The sequence below is a fragment of the Calliphora vicina genome, chromosome 2 (assembly GCF_958450345.1).
Source record: "Calliphora vicina chromosome 2, idCalVici1.1, whole genome shotgun sequence".
Taxonomy (NCBI): domain Eukaryota; kingdom Metazoa; phylum Arthropoda; class Insecta; order Diptera; family Calliphoridae; genus Calliphora; species Calliphora vicina.
The window spans coordinates 13,767,856-13,784,892 of NC_088781.1; positions in this window are offsets into that span (position 1 = coordinate 13,767,856).

The following is a 17,037-nucleotide window of genomic DNA, read 5'->3' on the forward strand; positions in this document are numbered from 1 at the left end:
AAGATTATGCAATTTGAACGGGCTAGACTGTTCATTGAGGGAATTTCTGAAGTCCCAAGTCTTGCCAATAAGCCGCAAAAAAAAGAAAACATTTTCTAATTTCCATGTATAAAGCATTCAAATACGAATGATTTTATTTTCGAATCGAATTAACTCCTAGTTTTGTATTAAAAACTTAAATTTGTACCAAAAATAAAGTTTGTACTAAAAACTAAAATTTGTACCAAAAATTAAGTTTTGTACTAAAAACTAAAATTTTTTACAAAAAGTCAGTTTTGTACTAAAAACTACGTTTTGTACTAAAAACTGCGTTTTGTACTAAAAACTACGTTTTGTACTAAAAACTGCGTTTTGTACTAAAAACTACGTTTTGTACTAAAAACTGCGTTTTGTACTAAAAACTCAATTTTGTACTAAAAACTCAATTTTGTACGAAAAACTCAGTTTTGTACTAAAAACTGCGTTTTGTACTAAAAACTCAATTTTGTACTAAAAACTGCGTTTTGTACTAAAAACTCAATTTTGTACTAAAAACTGCGTTTTGTACTAAAAACTCAGTTTTGTACTAAAAACTCAATTTTGTACTAAAAACTCAATTTTGTACTAAAAACTCAATTTTGTACTAAAAACTGCGTTTTGTACTAAAAACTCAATTTTGTACTAAAAACTGCGTTTTGTACTAAAAACTCAATTTTGTACTAAAAACTCAATTTTGTACTAAAAACTCAATTTTGTACTAAAACTCAATTTTGTACCAAGAACTCAGTTTTGTACTAAAAAGTCAGTTTTGTACTAAAAACTCAGTTTTGTAGTAAAAACTCATTTTTGTATTAAAAATTCAGTTTTGTACTAAAAACTACGTTTGGTACCAAAAACTCAGTTTTGTACTAAAAACTCAGTTTTGTACTAAAAACTCAGATTTGTACTAAAAACTGCGTTTTGTACTAAAAACTCAGTTTTGTACTAAAAACTGCGTTTTGTACTAAAAACTCAGTTTTGTACTAAAAACCCAGTTTTGTTCTAAAAACTCAGTTTTGTACTAAAAACTCAGTTTTGTACTAAAAACTCAGTTTTGTACTAAAAACTCAATTTTGTACTAAAAACTCAGTTTTGTACTAAAAACTCAGTTTTATACTAAAACTCAGTTTTGTACAAAAAACTCAGTTTTGTACTAAAACTCAGTTTTGTACCAAGAACTCAGTTTTGTACTAAAACTCAGTTTTGTACCAAGAACTCAGTTTTGTACTAAAAACTCAGTTTTGTACTAAAAACCCAGTTTTGTACTAAAAACTCAGTTTTGTACTAAAAACTCAGTTTTGTACTAAAAACTCAATTTCGTACTAAAAACTCAGTTTTGTACTAAAAACTCAGTTTTATACTAAAACTCAGTTTTGTACAAAAAACTCAGTTTTGTACTAAAACTCAGTTTTGTACCAAGAACTCAGTTTTGTACTAAAACTCAGTTTTGTACCAAGAACTCAGTTTTGTACTAAAAACTCAGTTTTGTACTAAAAACTCAGTTTTGTACTAAAAACTCAGTTTTGTACTAAAAACTCAGTTTTGTAGTAAAATCTCAGTTTTGTACTAAAATCTCAGTTTTGTACTAAAAACTTAGTTTTGTACTGAAATCTCAGTTATGTACTAAAACTCAGTTTTGTACTAACAACTCAGTTATGTACTAAAAATTCAGTTTTGTACTAAAAATTCAGTTTTGTACCAAAAACTACGTTTTGTACTAAAAACTACTTTTTGTACTAATTCTTGTAAATGTATCCTTCCCATTTCAGCGTCTCTGCTTAATGTTTAAACAATTGAAAACTTAGTATGAATTATGTAGACACCACTTTTAATTAGAGAAATAACCCAATTCTGAGAATTTATAGAATTTTATAAATTTAACAATAAAAAAATTCTAAAATGGAAATTTTGAGAACAAATATGCAATTGAATTAAATGTCAAGCTTCAATAAAATGTGTACAGATGAGAGGGAGTGCATTATTGTATAAGTAAATATTTATTTTTAAAATTATAAACTAAAAAAAAAAAATTATCTCTCCCATTAATCAAGGTGTGTATTGAACTGCATGATTATTTTTTTTTATTTATTTAAATTTTTCTGCTAAACATCTGTTTCATTATCATTGTACCTCAAACACACATTGCTTTTCTGATTATCGTATAATTTTTTTTATATATAAACGAACATTTGAATCATTTAAGGTCAATATTGTAAATGCTAGAGGCACAAGGTCGTAACTTAAAACAAAAATAAAAAAATAAATATCTTAAATACTACAATTTTACAAAGAAAATTAATTTATATGTATTTTTTTTTGTTATTGAGGGAATTTATACGCCAATGTCATTTTGAAAGAAAAGCGAAATAAAGTAAATATTCAGGCATAAAAATATTGTAAATAAAAAAACAAAAAAATACCAACGAAATTATTTATACTGGTATAAAATCAAAATAAATAAACTTTAAAATAAAATTTCAATGAAATGCGAAAAGACACACCTGTATGTGTCACAGATAAGATTAAATAAACGAAATTGAAACAAATTTTGAAATAACAAATCTCCTAAATTTTGTAATTATATACATACCCCATGTGTAATTTATAATGCTCAATTTAACTCTCTATTTAACGCTACAATTTGAAGCCTACAATACGTTGTAGTAGTTGTTAATGACGTTGCCTTTGACGTAATATTTCAATATTAATTAGTTTTTAATTTAAACCACGTTTTTGTTGCTTAGATTTACTTAACATTTTTTTTTTTTAAATTTAAGCAGAAACAAAAATTTTTTAATCAGAATTACGTTTTTTTAACTAAAACTATGTTTTTTAACTAAAAATAAGTTTTTTTTAACTAAAACTACATTTTTAAGTAAAACTACACTTTTAAGTAAAACTACGTTTTTTAAGTAAAATTACGATTTTTAAGTAAAACTAAGTTTTTTAAGTAAAACTACGTTTTTTTAAGTAAAACTACGTTTTTTTAAGTAAAACTACGTTTTTCAAGTAAAACTACGTTTTTTAACTAAAACTACGTTTGCAAACTTAAAGTACTAAAATCTCTGTTTTGTACTAGAAACTTCGTACTAGAATATCGCGGTTTTGTACTAAAAATTCAGTTTTGTACTTAAAACTCAGTTTTCTACTAAAAACTTAATTTTGTACTAAATCTCAAAGTTCCAGTTTTGTACTTACACTACGTTTTTTAACCAGAAGTACTAAAATCTGAGTTTTGTACTAAACTCAATTTTGTACTAAAAACTTAGTTTTGTACTAAAAATGCATTTTTATATTAAAAACTTAGTTTTGTACTAAAAACTCAATTTTGTACTAAAAACTTAGTTTTGTACTAAAAACTTAGTTTTGTACTAAAAACTCAATTTTGTACTAAGGTACTAAAAACTCAATTTTGTACTAAGGTACTAAAAACTCAATTTTGTACTAAAGTACTAAAAAGTCAATTTTGTACTAAAAACTTAGTTTTGTACTAAAAACTTAGTTTTGTACTAAAAACTTAGTTTTGTACTAAAAACTTAGTTTTGTACTAAAAACTTAGTTTTGTACTAAAAACTTAGTTTTGTACTAAAAACTTAGTTTTGTACTAAAACTCAGTTTTGTACTAAAAACTTAATTTTGTACTAAAAATTTTGTTTTGTATTAAAACTCAGTTTTGTAATGAAAACTTTGTTTTGTACTAAAGTTCCAGTTTTGTACTAAAACTACGTTTTTTAACTAAAGTTACTAAAATCACAGTTTTGTACTAAAAACTCAATTTTGTACTAGAGTATGTACTAAAATTCAGTTTTATACTAAAAACTTAGTTTTGTACTAAAAACTTAGTTTTGTACTAAAACCTTAGTTTTGTACTAAAAAGTTAGTTTTGTAGTAAAGTTGCAGTTTTGTACTAAAAGATTATATTTTTTTAAATTTTTAATAAAAACTTTGATTTTTAAGAAATTTGAACAAAATATGAATTAAATTAATACGATTTTTTTTAAACATCCCTATGTCAAACCCATGTATATAGCGATCAAATTTATTTTTATAAGACTTTTATTTAACCTCTACAAACACGAGCAAACATTTTCCAAAAAAAAAAAAATTCCAAACAATTTTATTTAGAATTAAATCTAAAATATCAAATAATTCCCTAAATACATAACTAGTACTTCCCCCAAAATCGTTGTTGTTGATTGTCATGTTTGTTTAATGTAATGCCACTATCTAATGTAGGGTATGGAAAAATACCCACAATCTATTAACTAGATTCTAGTTGTACATTGATGATGATCACTTTAGAATGTGTAAAATCAAATATACACTATAATACTTCATCTCTTCATCTTTTTTTATTATTTTAATCACACTATTCGAGAGTGTGTGTGCGAGTATTGAAAAATTCCAATTTGAATTTCAAAACAAATCACGCCAAGAAAGCGTGATTCAATAAATTGAAAATAGTAGGCAGGCTGGCGGGCAAAAAGCCAGATTGATAGTTAGATAGCTAGATAGTCAGCCAACGAACTAATATAATATCAAACATTCAACCAGCCAGCCAACAACTATCGCTAACTATAGCATCGAGAAGAAGAGGCCAGTACTGAAAATAATAATAAATAATAAAAAAAAAATAATTTCATCATATAAACAGAGAAAGGCCAGCAGTTGAGCATCAAATAAAAAAAACATCCGAGTATTTTTAAACTCTATTATTCAACTAGTAAGAGAAAAACTATAAAAATAAATAAATAATGGAACGAGGGTAATCTGCCAAGTGTTTCTCAAATTCGAGCACGCTTTCATTTGAAAGATAAACCAAAGAAACCTGATATCGGGTAGATAACCAACTGGAGATAGACACACCAGGATCCTTACTACATCAAATTTAGCAGGTTAAACAAGGCCATATTGACAATAGTTTCGAATTTACAGAGACTATCACAGTTAATAATGAACCTGTATAGATTTGATGAAATTTAAAGATCAATTTGTCAGAAAAAATGGGTGATCTTTCATCAATAAAGGGTGATCTTTCATGATAAAATTCCATTTATTGGGCCCTTCCTCAGACCCTAAGCCACCATCGAATTTAAAGAGTTTTAAATGAAGTGTTTCGTTTTAAAGCTTGTTCATATCTTGTTTTTTCTATAATTTTGATAACGAAAACTTTTCTCACTGGCCTCGTAACAAACATCAAGTAATATTTGTATCGGTTGTTGCTGTTAGTGGTTCTGCTGCTGGTATCGATGTTGATGTGTTGTTGCTAACGGAAGTAAGACAAACATTCTCAGATGGAATTCTATGTTTTGCTTACGAATTTATGATCATGATTTGTCTGAGACAGTGTGTGTAACTGAATGAATGTGTTCGGCGTGATCACCACCAAACCAGCCCCATCACACTAAATGACCGTGTGATTTTTATGAATAAAAACCAAACAAAAAAATCACAAATCATAAAAATAACAATTTAAAATTAATTTTAGCATAAAATCCAACCACAAACATATTTTTAGGGAATGAATTTTTTTTATTTATTTTTGGCAAATCGCTAATTAATTGTAACGATGCCTTTGGTGTATTTCGAACCTATAGCAACATAAATTGTAGAGTCAAGCGTTTTGTCTGTCGACTGTTATTTTTTTTTATAAAAATTTGTTATTGGCTTTATTCCTTTTGTTTATATTTTAGCTCGTGTTTTTAATGTGCCTGATTTTTTTTGTAAATAAAAATCCTCTTTCACAAATATGGCTGGTAGTGGAGTATTTCATCTCTTGTGTAGGTTTTATAAATGGAAACTGGGTTGATGATGATTGTTTTCAGCTTGCTGGTGTTTTGTATGTAAAGTTTTCTTTTCAGTTCTGTGTAAATTGAAAAAATAAAAACGTTTTGTACATGCGCTTTCGACAACTGTTGAATATTTGGAACATGTTTTTGTAAATTTTTATTTTTTTTTATATTTTTTTAATGAGAGAAGAAGACCGAGTGAGTAACAGCGTAGTTGTGTTTACGTTTTTTGTGTACATACGATTGTTTATGTATGTAAATGTGTAAATTGAGATAAATTTTTTAAGAAAAACAGCATTGCCAGTTTAGGTTAGGTTTTTTACTTTTAACTATGTTTTTAATTAAAATTGCGTTACTTACCAAAAAATACTTTTTTCTGTGAAAAACTACGTTTCGTACCAAAAAGTACTTTTTGTATGAAAATCAACGTTTTGTACCCTAAACTACGTTTGAACCAAAAAATACGTTTTGTACTAAAAATTACGTTTTGTACCTACCCAAAACTATGTTTTGTACTAAAAACTACGTTTTGTACTAAAAACTACGTTTTGTACTAAAAACTACGTTTTGTACTAAAAACTACGTTTTGTACTAAAAACTACATCTTGTACCCAACACTATGTTTTGTACTAAAAACTACGTTTTGTACTAAAAACTCGTTTTGTACTAAAAACTACGTTTTGTACTAAAAACTATATTTTGTACTAAAAGCAACGTTTTGTACTAAAAACTACGTTTTGTACCAAAAACTACATTTTGTACAAAAACTACCTTTTGTACCAAAATCAACATTTTGTACCAAAGTCAACATTTTGTACCAAAAACTACATTTTGTACCAAAATCAACATTTTGTACCAAAATCAACATTTGGTACCAAAATTTATATTTTGTACCAAAATTTATATTTTGTACCAAAATCAACATTTAGTACCAAAATCAACATTTGGTACCAAAATTTATATTTTGTACCAAAATTTATATTACATTTATACTACATTTTGTACCAAAAACTACGTTTTGTATCAAAAAGTAGGTTTTGTATCAAAAAGTAGGTTTTGTACCAAAAACTACATTTTGTACCAAAAACTACATTTTGTACCAAAATCAACATTTTGTACCAAAATCAACATTTTGGTACAAAAATTACCTTTTGTACCAAAATCAACATTTTGTACCAAAATCAACATTTTGTACCAAAATTTATATTTTGTACCAAAATCAACATTTAGTACCAAAATCAACCTTTGGTACCAAAATTTATATTTTGTACCAAAATTAATATTTTGTACCAAAATTTATATTTTGTACCAAAATTTATATTTTGTACCAAAAACTACATTTTGTACCAAAAACTACATTTTGTACCAAAAACTACGTTTTGTACTAAAAACTATATTTTGTACCAAAAACTACATTTTGTACCAAAAACTACATTTTGTACCAAAAACTACATTTTGTACCAAAAACTACATTTTGTACCAAAAACTACATTTTGTACCAAAAATTACGTTTTGTACCAAAAACTACGTTTTGTATCAAAAAGTAGGTTTTGTACCAAAATCTACATTTTGTACCAAAATCTACATTTTGTACCAAAATCAACACTTTGTACCAAAATCAACATTTGATACAAAATGTTGATTTTGGTACAAAATTTACCTTTTGTACCAAAATCAACATTTTGTACCAAAAACTACGTTTTGTACCAAAAACTACGTTTTGTACCAAAAACTACGTTTTGTACCAAAAACTACGTTTTGTACTAAAAACTACGTTTTGTATCAAAAAGTAGGTTTTGTACCAAAATCTACATTTTGTACCAAAATCAACATTTTGTACCAAAAACTACGATTTGTACCAAAATCAACATTTGTACCAAAATCAACATTTTGTACCAAAATCAACATTTTGTACCAAAATCAACATTTTGTACCAAAATCAACATTTTGTACCAAAATCAACATTTTGTACCAAAATCAACATTTTGTACCAAAATCAACATTTTGTACCAAAATCAACATTTTGTACCAAAATCAACATTTTGTACCAAAAACTACGTTTTGTACAAAAATCAACATTTTGTACAACAAACTACGTTATAAGGAGACCGCGTAGAAAATTTCAGATGATGGTCCAAATCCAAAAAGAGTCCACAAAGTGCCTCTGTTTTCAAAATAAAGAAAACATCCGCGATGCTTGCGAAATTATAATAAAGACCTTGTTTTAAATTGGTCAAGAAATAACATCATTGGCTAAATAGTTTCGCTTTTTTCTTCGACATTACATCAATCCATTTGTATTTAAATTCGGATAAATTACAGCTGTGATTAGAAATCCTCCTCTTCGACCGCATGCTTTCATTGACATCGTTGTTGAAATAGTTCTTAATAGTAGGTTAGTTTGTTTGGAAACTTTTGTAAGCAGCTATTGGGATATACAAAACCAATCACGTGCATATTATTCAAATTAGGAGGAATCCACAGTATTATCTGCTAATAGAAATCGTGTTCTATCTTGAAAGGGAATAACGACATACCCATGACCAAGTAAAGTCTGGATGAAGAACTGGATCATCCTTGCAAGATTATTTCATTCGTAGAACTCCTCATGTGAGTCCATTCAAAACGTTACTCTTCCTTCTTTGAGATATCGGTTGATGTATATCAATGTATCCAGGTGTAATACGTTCATGTTGTGGTTTCTAAAATGAGATACATACATATAATAATGTGATTTCCATTGTTTCAGAAAATCGATCACATTAATACTTGTCCGGTTAGCTGGTAGCAAATTCTTCCGTTTCCAGACATTTGATTTTTCACAGACCCCCGAAGTTGCTGGTTGGTTTTCGCATACTCTTCTTGGGGTCTATAGCGTTAGGATATTACAGGTTCCAAAATGTGATATATTAAGAAATTGAAGATGGTTTTTGTGTTATACAGTATAATCAGTAACCTGAGATTCAAGGATTGTGGATTTAATACCGCCAAAGCCACAACTTTTATAGGTGATCAATTAGGAAGAAGAGGCTACGATTTTTACATATTCAGTAGTCATTTTGTATTACCATTCCAATAAAGCCCGCATGCTAGCGATTGCTGAAACTGAGTCATGAGGATGTTTATGAAAAACCCAGCAAAATGTTGACGCAAATTAAGGGCAGTCAATGAATCATGGTTTTATTACGATATTCTAGAAAACAAAGACAACTTGAAATGAAAAGACTGAAGTGATGCCTAAACATTGACCCAGAAAACTCCGGGATATGCGAGATTAAAAAGAAGTAATTGGGTGATGAATACGATGTGAAAGGTGGAATATTAAATAAAACAAAGACAACTAGGAATGAAAAAGGCATGCGGAGTACTGAAGTAATTTCAAAACATGCCCCAAAATACATTGGACTTGGAGTTTTCTGGATGTGCGAGATTAAAAAAGTAGTGTATATGGATTATTTATTATTTAATATAGAATTGTATGAACATGTTTTACTGAGTAGCTAGTTGTATTTAAGTAATGACTAATACCTGCTTCTCATGACATCAGCATCTTATAATAAAGAGTTAAAATGTGAAGTGGCGGAATTATAAGTAGAATTTTATGATAAAGAAAGTTTCTGAATTGTTTTTTTTTTAAATAAATATACAATTCTAATAGAAAAAATATTTTCCAAACCACTTTTAAAATTTAAAAAAAAAATCTCTTTGAGTCACCCCTTATCACAAAAATTATTGATTTCACTCCCCGGGGGAACTAAACAACAACTTGTTGCTACATTTAATACAAGTCTTTCTTAAATGAACTATTTTTCCCTCTGGCAATGCTTTCAAAAGAAATTCCTTCAAAATAAAAGGGGCTCGTCACCACATACAACCAATAAACGTCAAGGTAATTGACTTACAAAATACTAAATTCAATAAGAATCTCGTACAAATACAAAAAATAAAAACACTACTACTATATATTGCAGAGAAACCCACCGAAAACAGAGAGAGCGAGAGAGAGAGAACACCAAATAGAGAGAAAATCTGTTTTTGTATTTATAAAATCGTCATATAGTGAAACTGGTTCGTTCGTAATGCGGGAAATACATACACACTCATTCACATAAATTGTAGATACAAAATACAAAACATGTTGTTGTATACATACTTACTTTTATACTTATAGTATAGATACTGCGAAATTTATACATTTCTACATACATTTTGTTATTGTATTGTATTATTTTCACAACCAGTCAGCCAAGCCAGCCAGCCAGCAGCAGAAATAGCTGTTCACGCGTTGACCTCATGATATCGGCTAAATGTTCACGTGAACAGTGAAAGATTATAGCATGCTTTAGATACAATCACACAAACATGAACAAATAAATAAATACTACTCACTCAGTCACATTGGGGGCTCATTGTGGGGGAATGGACGGAGTGTTTGTTTTCTGTTCAAGGGTCTTTTTTCTTGTTGTTGTTGTTTCTGTTCTCGTTTGTATAAATCAGTTGTTGACATGCTTTGGGGTATAGAAATGTAACTAGAAGCGAATAATGTTTTGTTTGAAACCCGTTTTTTTATTGTATTTTGACAAGTCGTGAAAATCTGAGTTTGGAATTCTTATAAAACAAAATACATACGGTAGGAAGTATCTGCACTATCGCATGTCTAGATTCCTGGATTCCAAGAATTCATTTAGGTCGCTTGAGGAGTAATGGTGGAAAATGGTTAGAAGCACCGATTGAGCTTTGTTTGTGAAATTGCTAAGACATCGAACACTTTGTTGCAAAGTTTTAAACATACTGAACAATTTGTTTCAAATTTCAATCCAAAATGAGACACGGGAGATGGCTATTCCTAGTGGCAGTAGATAAATCATGTTTTCATTACGATGTTCAAGATAACAAAGACAATTAGAAATAAAAAAATCAAGCACTCCTTCTAAAGTAATTCCAAAACATGACCACAAAAACATTGACGTTGGAGTTTTCATGATGGTCCAGTTTAAAAAGAAGATATTACGAATCAATTCAAAGTTTGAGCGGTCTACAATTCTCATCACACAATGACTTAGGAGTTTCTTGAATGAGCGAGTTAACGGCCTTTCGATGGTTGAATACTCTAAAATTAATTTGTTTGATTCAAACCGTTAGAGTGCGACCATTGGCTTTGAAGATATTTGTTTGAAACATGCTTCAATTTCCCGAAAAATGGTTGTTTTGTTTTTAGCAAAACGTCGTATTATGAACGATTTGCACGAATTTCGTCCAGCGAAAGTTACTAGGAGCCGTATACGGAATTAGCGGCAGAGGACCCATCCATTCGATGTTTGAGTGCTCTATAATTTAGCTGTTGGATATAAAAGATCCACACAATCACCGTACATCCACGATTAGTCGTCTATTACGATATTTCGAGACGTACTAAAGACTTAACATGCTTAAATTTCCCGAAACATCTTTTTGTTTTCAGCACAACATCCTATTATGAAGGACCTGCAGGAATTTCGTTCAGCGAAAATCAGCGAATCACTGGGCTCTGGAACTCAAAAATTAAAGCAACTGGAATAAAGTAATTCCAAAACAGGCCCCAAAAACATTGACCTTGGAGGAGTTTCCTTGATGTCCGAAATTAAAAAGAAGTTTATAGAGAGTAGAAAGCTAATGGCAGAGGACCAATCAATTGAATTTTTGAGTCCTCTAAAATTCATTTGTTTAATTCAATCTAGGAGAGTGCGACCATTGTTTTGAAGTACTTTGTTCGAAAGATCCACGATAACTCGTATTTAACGATATTTTCAGTCGTACTAATGACCAACAATGTTTAAATTCCCCGAAATGGTTCATGTTTTCAGCAGAACATTCTATTATCAACAATCTGCAATAAATTTGTCCAGGAGGGAAGATCGTTCACGATGGAATTTGGAAAATCAAAGAATCACTGTGTTCTGGGATTCACAAATTAAAGCAACTTAATCGGAACATAGCTGTTTTGTAATAAAACAAAGCTTTTTACGAAGTTCTCCTGGGAACGAACGACGATCACGATCAAATTTGGAAGCGAAGCAAAGTCATCGAATTATTGTTTCATCACTAAACATTTAAGTATCTTGATTGGCTTATAGTTTTTTTATAGTAAATCTCGATCTTGACAAAATTCGACCAGGAGCGAACGACGACGACTACGAATGTAGAGGGATCGAGATGTTGCTGCATTATCCAACGTCGAAGTAATTAGATCGGCTTCGAAATGAATTATGTTTTCTAGTCGAACATCCTATCTTGAACGAGCTTGAGGAAATTCGCTTAAAGTAAACTACCACGATTATAAAGGATTTTCCTATAAGGACGTATGAAATGGTATAAAACAAGTGTACAATTTTCAATGAATCTTTTGCGATTGTTTGCGTTATGTTGACTTTGAGATCATCGGTCGATTGTGGCTTATTGGTATTGACTTGCGACTTCAGAAAACCTCCCAAGAAAATGTTACGAACTTGATGACCAATTCACGTCACCTCCGCTAGAGATAGCCATACCTTCAAATGTCCCTATCGTTCAATTGCAGTTCACAGAAATGGATTATAATTGATCTGTAATGCCTGTCATTGACTGATGTGGACTCATCAATGTCGTTTGCAAAGAAGTGCGGAACAATGATGTTGCCGCCACAAACTCTGCACCAACAAGGAACTTTTTGGGGACAGACTACCAACATCGACTCGCCATTATTGGAAAACCTTTTATGTATTTTGAAAATCAGTCATAAAAAGCCGACTACTCGGTTATGTTTGCGATTTCATTATTATTATTAAAACATGTTCATAATTACAATTCATTAACAATTTTAATTTGAACTTTCTTCCACTCTTCTCTCTCTCTCTCTTGCTATGTATCGTAACTGGTTGTAGAATTTTCTAGTCTCTTTAGCTACAGTATTTCTCCATGATGTTTTTGGTCGTCCAACGCTTTGAAATCCCTGAGGGTTCCACTCAAGTGCCGCATGTGGGACCTCAGACTTTTCCTTTCTTAGAGTGTGACGCTTCTTTATCTGATTTTCAACCTTTCTTTGGTTAGTCCTTGATAGCAAATTGTCGTTCGTTATTCTCTGAGGCCATCATATTCTTAAAATATTGCGGAGACATCTATTGATGAATGTCTGCAATTTTTGAACTATTTCCCTTGTAAGGAACCATGTTTCGCACCCATATAACAGGATGGATTTTACGCAGGCGTCAAATATTCTTAGTTTCGTTGCAACGCTAATTGTGTTTGACCTCCACACTTATAATGCTGCCTAGATATTCAAAAGTGTTTACTACATTGATCACCTGCTCATTAACTGCAAACTGAGACGTGTTCACGGCACTAATTCCCTCCGTCTTCGTCTTGTTGATATTAGCTCTTAGTCCTACTTTCATTGATTCTTCAGTAAGTGAAGTTATGAGGGATTGCATATCCGAATTCCCTCCGTCTTCGTCTTGTTGATATTAGCTCTTAGTCCTACTTTCATTGATTCTTCAGTAAGTGAAGTTATGAGGGATTGCATATCCGAATATCCGTTTATCATTACTTATCTATAAAAATCTGGAGTTACTTGCGATTTTTTTTTTATTTTTGGTATTCCCTTATTCGATTTCGAATATAATGAATAGAAATTAATGATGATGGCATTCGATAACAAGTTTTTATCCGTAAGCTCGATTACGAATGCGACCAGGATATCCATTATAAAACGTTCTCAGTAAACACGTTAATCTCAGATTTGATGTCTCTAAATCGGTGTTCACGAAATTCCTTCAGCAGCGAATAACTACAGCAATTTCACATAGTTTCAGGTCCAAATACACTGACCATGCACCAGTGTTTCGTGAATAATTCGCATTCAATCGTGAGCGTCATTCTCTCCTAAAGATGCTCACCAAAAATCATTACCAGTTGATCGGTGCTTTGTTCATGAAATGCATGTCCAAGAAAAAAGTATTATTTCAACATATATTCATTATTATTTTCATTACCAATATTAAAATTTCTTAAATTTGATTATGAATTGATTCTACTCCTTCCAATAGCTTCGCTTCTAGCTCATATACTCTAGCATATCGTGTGTATACGAAATGAGAGTACGAGTTAATAATAAAATTTCAAAGTACACACAAACTCACTCACTCTCTAACAGTATTAACAAATATACCAAATAACAACAACAAAAAAGAGAAATAGATAAAGAAGAAGAAGAAGCAGAAGCAGCAGCAAAAGAGGAGGATTGGGGGGTCTGGCTGTTTGTAGGCTTTAGGTGTCTGGCATGCATTTTATTATGGTTAACGAGTGTTGGTTGTTGGTTTCCCCAGCTTAGACAGCGGGGTATTTTCAAATGTTTCGTGGGGTTAGCGGGGGGACACTCACAAACAGAAAACGACGACGTGCCATGACGTGCGTATGTTTTATTTTGTATGTCGTATTTTGGTGTACACATGTTGTTGGATTTCAGTTGTTTGTTGTCTTTGGTTTTCAGGTATTTTTAGCGTGTTAAATAAATATGTACTGGCGATATTGTTGTTATTGTTGTCTTGATTCTATTGTTTTGTTTTCATATGTTATTTTTGCTGTTAAGTTGAGTTACCTTGTTTTTTTTATTGTGTTTCATTTAAATAAAGTTGGTTTTTGCAGTGTTTTTGTCCATGCACCAACAATTTTTTGGCCAGAAATCAGCAACAATATAAGAAACTATTAAATTAATATGTTTGCTGGTATCTATGTAGTTTTTTTTTTTTTTTTTTTTTGGAATAGAGGGGTGTGTTTCTTTGCTGTATATATGTGGGTATGGGAATGTATTGCGCATTTACTTTGCTTGTGTTTGCATGGAAATGTTTCGTGAAATAACCGGGGCTTGAGAAATAATCAAATTCGCAAAACAAAGAAATTGATGATGCAAACATAAACAATGAATTTATTTAAAACAAAATTTCATTTAACGGATGTAATAGCAGCAATTTGTTGGATTGTAGGGAGTTACCAGGTGTTGAGGGGATTATAAATATTAAGATCTAAAACTGGGATTTCTAAATGATATTTTTTACTACTTGGTGTCCATATTGGTTGAATATTGGACCAAATACATAGATACATATTCAGAAGAAATTGATATATCACAAGGTACCTTCAAATAATAAGTACATTACCAGCACTAAAGTTGAGTTCCTGAATTCTACCTTTTTTATTGGGTGTATGACTTAAAAATGGGGGATTTTGAACGCGGTTTCTGTTTTTAATAACTTATATGTCATTTATTCTAACTTAGTTATTCAATATTATAGAGTAAACTGCAATGTTTTTTTTTTTTGCTTCAAAAATGTCGAAGTTTGTGCTACTAAACCGTCATATGTGGGAAGTTTTGCTTTACTTTATTAATTTGGGTGTCCCGATAGACTCAGCGATAGTGTGCTGAGGGTTGCGGGTTCGAAGCACACCGATTGCTCACCAAAGCTTATGGTGAATATGTTCCATTGCTATAAACGTGCGAGAGATGGTTTGTTCGTTTCAGAAGTGGTGATTATGACACAGAAGTCAAAGATCACCTAGGTCAGCCAAACAATTTAAAGAACAAGATGAGGTATTACTCCATGTAGATTGTTGTCTAACTCAAAAAGAGCTTGCAAAATCATTGGGAAGCAGCAATTTCAAAATGCAGCAGAATCCATCCAAAAGTGGAGAAATTGGGTACCATATGAATTGAAGCCGAGAGTCCTGGAAAGACGATTTTTCATGTGCGAAATGGCGCTTGAACGCTATAAAAGAAAATCAGTTTTGCACCGAATCATTACTTGCGATGAAAAATGGATTCATTACGATAACCTGAAGCGTAAGAGGTCGTATATGAAGTCCGGCCAACCAGCCGAATCGACACCAAAGCTAAGGTAATGCTCTGTATTTGAGTTGCTGAAATCAGACCAGACCATCACAGGGAACCTGTACCGAAAGCACCTGACATCACTCGGCCAAATGTTGCAATACCTGTTAAAAACTATTTAGAATGATGTGGTTGGGATGTTTTTCTTCACTCGCTTTATAGTCCAGACCTTGCCCCATTTGTTTCGATCGATGCAGAATTCACTCTCTCTGGGATACGCTTCACTTTGGAACAGAGTATCCGATATTGGCTTGATTCGTTCTTGGTCTCAAAATAGGAGCAGTTCTTTTGCCTCGGAATCCATATGTTGCCAGAAAGATGGAAGAAGGCCATAGATCGTGGGCAATACATTGAATAAATTTATATTGTACAAATGTTTCAAAATAAAAGATGAAAATTCGAAAATATCCCGCAGTTTTAAGTCACGCACCCAATAATATTTTTGAACCTGGTAATAAAATTTGCTGAAAAATATGCCTTTGTTTTTCTTAATAATAGCTGTATTTAAACTTTATTGGTTCTTTATATATGGTCACCCTGATTTTTGCACAATGCACGCGCCTTTTTTTTCGAAATTTTCTCTTTACTCCACCGTTATTTTCCTGTCATATGCGCTTTCAATACAAACAGTAATAGATTTTGCAAACATATACAATTTGTATATAAGTTTAATTTCGCAAAAAACAAAAAAAAAATAAACGTTGGGTGGGTGTGTTAAATAAAAATAAAGTAGGTATAATAATAAAATGCATTGTTTCTTTGTATAGTAGCTGTAAATTTTTCAATTAAATCTATTTTTAATACCCTACAAACAATGTGGAATAATATGAATAACTTTATTATCATGTTCACACCTAGTAGATCATTCAACTACACATTTGTGTTTAACAGCTAAACAGGTTGAATTTGGATACTTTTAACAAATATCTCAATTTGATGTATTTAAAATTTAAACTCTACTCTAAACTCTAATTTCGTGGTAGTATTCATTTATTTTCTCTACTGAACGAGCTTCTCTAAGACATCATTGAACATGCGCCATATTTTGTATTTTAATAACAGTTGACACAACGTTGATAGTCTTAAACATTTCCACTGTAATGTGAACGGTTTCTGTTTAATTTTCTAAACAAGTTAAACACGTACGTTATTTTTAATTTTAAATGCAAATAATTTAACAGCCTTTGGGAATTTTAACAACGGAACAATAATTGAACAAATAACATGTCATTATTTATTGGGAACTGCTCTCAGGTCGCATCATCTATCAAGAAAGATATAATCAGACCCCTTAATGATATCGAGTAACAACTTTCCAGAGATGTCATACAA